Below are 6,968 nucleotides of genomic sequence, written 5' to 3'. Positions count from 1 at the left end.
TTTTGCTCTCTCTGTCACCCAGGCTGGAGGGCAGTGGCATGATCTTGGCTCACTGCAACCTCCACCTCTCAGGTTCAAGTGATTCTCATGCCTCAGCCTCCCCAGTAGCTGGGATTACAGGCATGCACCACCTGGCTACTTTTTTATTTTTTTAGTAGAGACAGGTTTCGCCATGGTGGCTAGGGGTTCTCGAACTCCTGACCTCAAGTGATCCTTGTGCCTCAGACTCCCAAAGTGCTGAGATTAGAAGCATGAGCCACTATGCCCAGCCTTTCTCTGCATTTTTATGCTTACTTAACTAACATTTACTGAGTGGTGAACAAGAAAATGTGCGACAGTTTATCCTAAAGATAAACTTTCCTGTGTGCCAAAGACATAGTACAAGAATGTTCATGATAACATTGTTTATACTAACCAGAGACTGGAAACAGTTTAATATCCACCAACAAAGGACTGGTTGTATAAATAAGGAGCTATGGTGCCCCATACACCATAGGCTGCACAGCCCTTATAGAGAATGAGTTAGAGCTGTATCAATGATTTTCACCCGGAGGTGACTTTACTGCCCAGGGGACAATTGACAATGTCCAGAGACATTTTTCATTGTCACAATTTAGCAGGATGCTACTGGCATCTAGTGAGTAGAGGCCAAGGAGTTTCCTCAATATCTTTTTTTTTATTTTTGAAACGGAGCCTTGCTCTGTCGCCAGGATGGAGTGCAGTGGCACAATCTCAGCTCACTGCAACCTCCAACTTCCTGGTTCAAGCGATTCTCCTGCCTCAGCCTCCCAAGTAGCTGGGATGACAGGCATGCGCCAGCACATGGCATGCCTGTAACCCCAGCTAATTTTTGTATTTTTAGTAGAGATGGGGTTTCACTATGTTGGCCAGATGGTCTCGATCTCTTGACCTCGTGATCTGCCCCCTTCGGCCTCCCAAAGTGCTGGGATTACAGGCAGGAGCCATTGCACCCCGCCTGCTCCTCAATATCTTACGCACTTGCACAAGACAGACCCACAACACAGAATTATCCAGACAAGAATGAGCACCAGAGTTGCACCTATGATACAGAAATCTCTAAGACACATTAATTTTTAAGAAACACTGTAGAAAACCCATAAATATAGTAGATGACCATTTGTGCATAAAAAAGAAGCATATCTATATATGGGTTTATATATGTGTAGAACACTCTGGAAGAATAAATAAGAAAATGGGAAGCTGTGTCTTCTGAAGGGCCTGGGAGAGAGGGGTGGGACAGGGATGTATTTTTCCTATACAGCTTTTTGTACTGTTTGGATATTTTTAAACCACATACTTTATGTGTATTCTTTAAAAAGTTAAAGTAGCCAGGCATGGTGACTCATGCCTGTAATCACAGCACTTTGGGAGGCTGAGGTAGGTAGATCACCTGAGGTCAGGAGTTCGAGACCAGCCTGGCCAACATGGTGAAACCCCATCCCTACTAAAAATACAAAAAAATTAGCGAGGCATGGTGGCACACACCTTTAATTCCAGCTACTCGGGAGGCTGAGGCAAGAGAATCTCTTGAACCTAGGACGTGGAGGTTGCAGTGAGCTGAGATCGCACGGCAGTACTCCAGCCTGGGCAACAGAGTGAGACTTTGTCTCAGAAAAATTAATTAATTAATTAATTAATTAAAAGTTAAAATATAAAAGGTATAGACATTCAGCCAGAGCCACCCACATTCATTGCTTGTCCGCTTCCTCACACCCCATGCAGTTGTGTTGCAAAAGATCTTCAAGATCATCTAATCTTAGGAGTTATCAAAGAAGTTGTGTAAGTGCTGGATTAGATGCATTTAAACGGGGCTTTACGGGAGGGCTCCTTAGAGCCTTTAATGTGATAGTGTGCGTGATGGATCTCAAAGGAGTACGGTATACAGGGTTAGCAAGCGTCCTTCACTCCTGGATTAGTCTCCTAGGGCTGCTCTAACCCAGTACCACATATTGGAGGTGCGCAAGTTCCAAACAACAGAAATTTATTGTCTCACAATTCTGGACGCTAAAAGTCAGAAATCGAGGTGTCAATGGGGCCGTGCTCTCTCTGAAATCTGTAGAGGATCCTTCCTCATCTCTTCCTGGCTTCTGGTGGTGGCAGGCAATCCTTGGCGTTCTTTGGATTGTCGCTGTATTGCTCCAATCTCTGTTTCTGTTTCTTTTCTTTCTGTTTCCCTTTTCCTCCTTCCTTCCCTCCCTCCCTCTCTTTCTCTCTCCTTCCTTCCTTCCTTCCTTCCTCTTTCTCTCTTTCTTTCTTTCTCTCTCTTTCATTCTCTTTCTTTCTCTGTCTCTCTGTCTCTATCTCTGTCTCTCTCTCTCTCCTTCTTTCTTTTTGAGACAGGGTCTTGCTCTGTCACCCAGGCTTGAGTGCATGGCACGACCATGGCTCATTGCAGCCTCAACTTCCCAGGCTCAAGCAGTTTCCCTGCCTCGGCTTCCTGAGTAGCTGGGACTACAGTCACCCGCCACCATGTGTGGCCCATTATTTTTATTTTTTGTCAATACGAGGTCTCCCTGTGTTGCCCGGGCTGGACTTGAACTACTGGGCTCAAGTGATCTTTTTGCCTCAGCCTCCCAAAGTGCTGGGATTACAGGTGTGAACCACCTTGCCTGGCCCAATCAGTTTCATCATTGTCACATGGCGTTCTTTCTGTGTGTCTCTGTCTACACGTAGCCATCTCCTTAGGAGGACACCAATCCTGTTGGATTAGTGGCCCACTGTACTTCAGCATGACCTCATCTGAACTAACTACGATGATCTTATTTCCAAATAACGTCACATTCTGAAGTACCAGCAGTACCTCAACATATCTGTTTTGCAAGACGCAATTCAACCCACAAATATAGTTTACTTTGCAGTGTATCCCAAAGGACTACTGTTCTGATTATGCTTCAAGAAATGTGATGTAATATAATTCTTTCACTTTACAATTGATGTATCTGAAGCCCAGAGAGGGACAGCATCTAACCCAAGGTCACACAGTGGGTTAGAGGCAGGGCTGAAACTAAAATTCAGGTCAATTATTGATTGAATGAGAGAATCAGTGAACACCATCTGCCCTTGATAGGAGCCGCCTTTTGGACTTGAAGCTATGACTGACTGGTGATTATGATAGAATCCATCAATTTATCCACCCTATCCATTGATCCATCCATCCATCCATCCACCATATCTCCCAACATGCAAGCATCATTACCTGGCAAAGCAGTTCCTGCCACTGTGGACACAGGTCTCCTTTCCAGATGTCCCTGAGTTTGTGAAGGAAGCCACCATAGATTGACTGAGACCAAAAGAGGGATTTTTTCAGTTAATGTATCAGGTGAGATCTCTATTATGGCTTTTAGCACAGCTGGATCTAGGAGCTCAACCAGTGCCTTCATCCCCCAACTCTCCTCTCAGCAATGCTTCCCCTTTGGGGATCATTCTCAGATACCATCCTTCTTCATGGTGGAAGCATGGGTCCCAGCAGCTCCAGGCTCATCAGCATTAGAAGGAGAGTTTGCCTTACTCCCCAGGACAGCCAAGGTCCCCAGGATGGCTTCAATGGCTACATCCCACAGCCTGTTCCAGTGGCCAGGAGTATTTGCTTTTCTGCTTGGCCAGGCCTGGAGCAGGTGCATGGGTTCGGGTGTCTCTGAACTACAATGACTGAGAAGTGGAGAGCAGCGGTTCTCTCAGAAGGTGTTAGTCAAATAAAACTTGTCCACTGTGATGAGTTAGCGCTTCTCCTACTTCACCAATGCCTCACCAATATGCAGTTACATATGGTGGTGATTGAGTGAGGACACTGCTCGGCCCTGGCCAGCCCCAGTCCCACTGTGGTGGGCCAGCGTAAACTATGGACCGTTTGGCCTCCTCTGTGCTCCCTCAGTACTTTCTTCACTCTACTGGATGTTTACATTTGTATCCCCCACCTACAACCAAACTGTAAACTCCTTGAGGGAACTTGGCTTGTTTTTCTTTGCATCCTCAGCATCTAGCAGAGCAGACGCAGAGTTGTTACTGCTTTGCCAGATAACATTTCTCGCATGTTGGAAGATATGGTAGTGGAGTGGTGGGTGGATGGTTGGATGGATGACTTCATGGATGGATGGATGGGGTGGATAAGTTGATGGATACTGTCTTAATAAATGTTCATTGAACTGGAAATCTCTCATAGGGTCAAGTAAGTGGAAGATGTTGCATGACAGTTTGCTGAGTGAATGGGTGAATGGTTGGATGGATGGACGGATGGATGGATGGATGGATGGAAACAATGCTTGGATGGGTGGGTATGTGGATGAAGGGATGATGAGTAGATGATGGATGGATGAATGGATGGAAGGATGGATGGGTGGGTGGATGGATGAATGGGTGGCTGGCTGGCTGACTGGATCAACAGATTGATGGATGGGTGAATGGATGAATGGGTGGATGAGCTGATATATGGACGCATGGATGGAGGGACTAGTTAATGGATGCTGTCTTGATCATTGCTCAGCACCATCTCTTTTCTCCTTTATAAGAGTGAAAAGCAGTTCTTATCAAGGGCAAACATGGGTCATTGATGGCTCTTATCTGGCTACATGCTTTATGTGACACTGCGTGCTCACTTTCTTTTACAATACAGAGGAGTTAATGCTCATTAGCCTGGTGAATTCCCATTCTGTTTCTGCTGTGTATCATCAGGGGTAGTCTAAAACCATGCTGTCAAGGACAAAAATCTAGATGTCTGCTCAGGAACAGAAGGAAATTGTTAAGAATTAGAAGCTGTGTGTCTCTCTCTCTTCCTGCAGGCTGACTTTGTCCACATGGTGGTGAAGATGGCTGGGATAACTCTTGAGTCACATCCCTGCACAAACCAAGGGAAGAAAACAAGAGTCCTGCATTCTCTGCTCTGCTGCTCCAGAGGCAGCCACACCATGACTCCCCTAAATGTGTTGCTGTTGGAGACTCAAGCTCTCAGCCTGCCTCCACTTCAGATCAGAACTGATCTCACCAAGGAGAGAACTACTCTGCTCCCTGAAGGAGCTCTGGCTTCCCTGCCTCCTTGCTGTCACCCTTATGCCTCTTGGGAAAGGGGCAAACACAGCAGTCAGTCTCAGAGGGACACCCTCTTGAAAAATTAGCACAGAGGGAGCAAAGTACCCTGGCAGTCAGTGGAGTTCTTGGTAGGTGGGCTCACTGGACAGAAAGCGCTTACCACCTAGTGCTGGAGATCTGTCATCTCCCTTAGGTGTCAGTCCTTGCAAGGTTAAGTTAAATAGTTTGAGAGATGCTGAGCAGATGTGCTATTTCCTGCTGCCTCTGCCGTACTCTCCATAGGATGCCATATAAGACAGCAGCAGCATGCATTCAGCTCCTCCTACATGCCAGGCTATGAGACAACTATTAATATCCCCACTTTCCAGAAGAGAAAATGAAGCTCGGAGATGTCAACAGGCTTGCTCATTCTGCAGGCAGTAAGCGGTAGAGCCAAGATTCCACCCTGGGGCTCCACGCAAGTCTGCAGCTACCTCCGTGGGCTGGTGTGGCCGAGGCTTCATGAATGCTCACGGTTGGTCAGTTTTGGAGTTTAATCAATGAAAACCTCACTTAGCTTTTTATTTTTCCTACCAGCAGATCATGAACCATCTTAGCATAAAAGGGGGGGAAATAGCCCCTGGAAACAAAGATTGATGCTAAAAAAAAACAAACAAACAAACAAAAAAAAACAACAAACTGGAAACTGCTAGCATTGTGTGCTTTTTGTCTTGGCTGCTGACATGCTAGGAGTTGAGTGAAAACACGGGTCCCTAGATCCGTGATTTGAGGATTCCTAGAAGCTCCCGTCACCTAACAGCTTCCCTGTTTACTGAGATTTTACCTCAAGACCTTCATTTCTTTGGGCTTGAAATCCTTTTTTGATTTTCAAGAGACTTTAATTAAAATGACAATACCTCTGAGAGTGGTCATATTAAACTTGGAGACTTTGCATCAGCTACAAGCTTAAACAAGGGAGCAGAAGTGCTGCCTTAGGAAATATAGACAGAAAGCGGGTGTGGGGGGACCTTAATGACAGTACCTACTTTGCCTTCACTGGGAAAGGAAGAAGACCATATCATTTATTTATTGGTGCATCACAAATTACTCTGACACTTAGTGGCTTGAGGCAACAATCAACACTATTTTATGAGGTCTCTGTGGGTCAGGAGTATGGAATTGACTTAGCTGGCTTTTCTCTCATGAAGGTATAGTTGAGATATTGGCTGGGGCTGCAGTCTCATCTGAAGGCTCAATGGGGACTGGAGGATCTGCTCCATGATGCTCGCTTATGTGGCTGTTGGCAAGGTGATCTGACCATTAGCAGGAGATCTCAGTTCCTCAACACTGACCTCCCTGCAGGGCTACTTGAGTGTCCTCACAGCATGGTGGCTGGCCTCCCTCCCTCTTGGCAAATGAGCCAAAAGAGAGAGCAAAGAGGAGGCCACAATGTCTTTCATGGCTTTGCCTTAGAAGTCACAGCCTCCCATTTCTTTTTTTTTTTTTGACACAGAGTCTCATTCTGTTGCCCAGGCTGGAGTACAGTGGAGCAATCTTGGCTCACTGCAACCTCCGCCCCCTGGGTTGGAGCAATTCTCCTGCCTCAGCCTCACAAGTAGCTGGGATTACAGGTACCCACCACCATGCCTGACTAATTTTTGTATTTTTAGTAGAGACAGGGTTTTGCCATGTTGGCCAGGCTGGCCTTGAACTCCTGACCTCAGGTGATCCACCCACCTTGGCCTCCCAGAGTGCTGGGATTACAGGCGTGAGCCACCATGCCTGGCCACAGCCTCCCATTTCTACGACACGCTACCTGGTACACTATCTCCCATTTCTACAACACGCTACCTGGTACACTATCTGCCATTTCTACGACACGCTACCTGGTACACTATCTCCCATTTCTACGACACGCTACCTGGTACACTATCTCCCATTTCTAC

This window comes from Cebus imitator, unplaced genomic scaffold, assembly GCF_001604975.1.
Source record: "Cebus imitator isolate Cc_AM_T3 unplaced genomic scaffold, Cebus_imitator-1.0 Scaffold59, whole genome shotgun sequence".
NCBI lineage: Eukaryota > Metazoa > Chordata > Mammalia > Primates > Cebidae > Cebus > Cebus imitator.
This window is presented reverse-complemented; position numbering follows the sequence as displayed.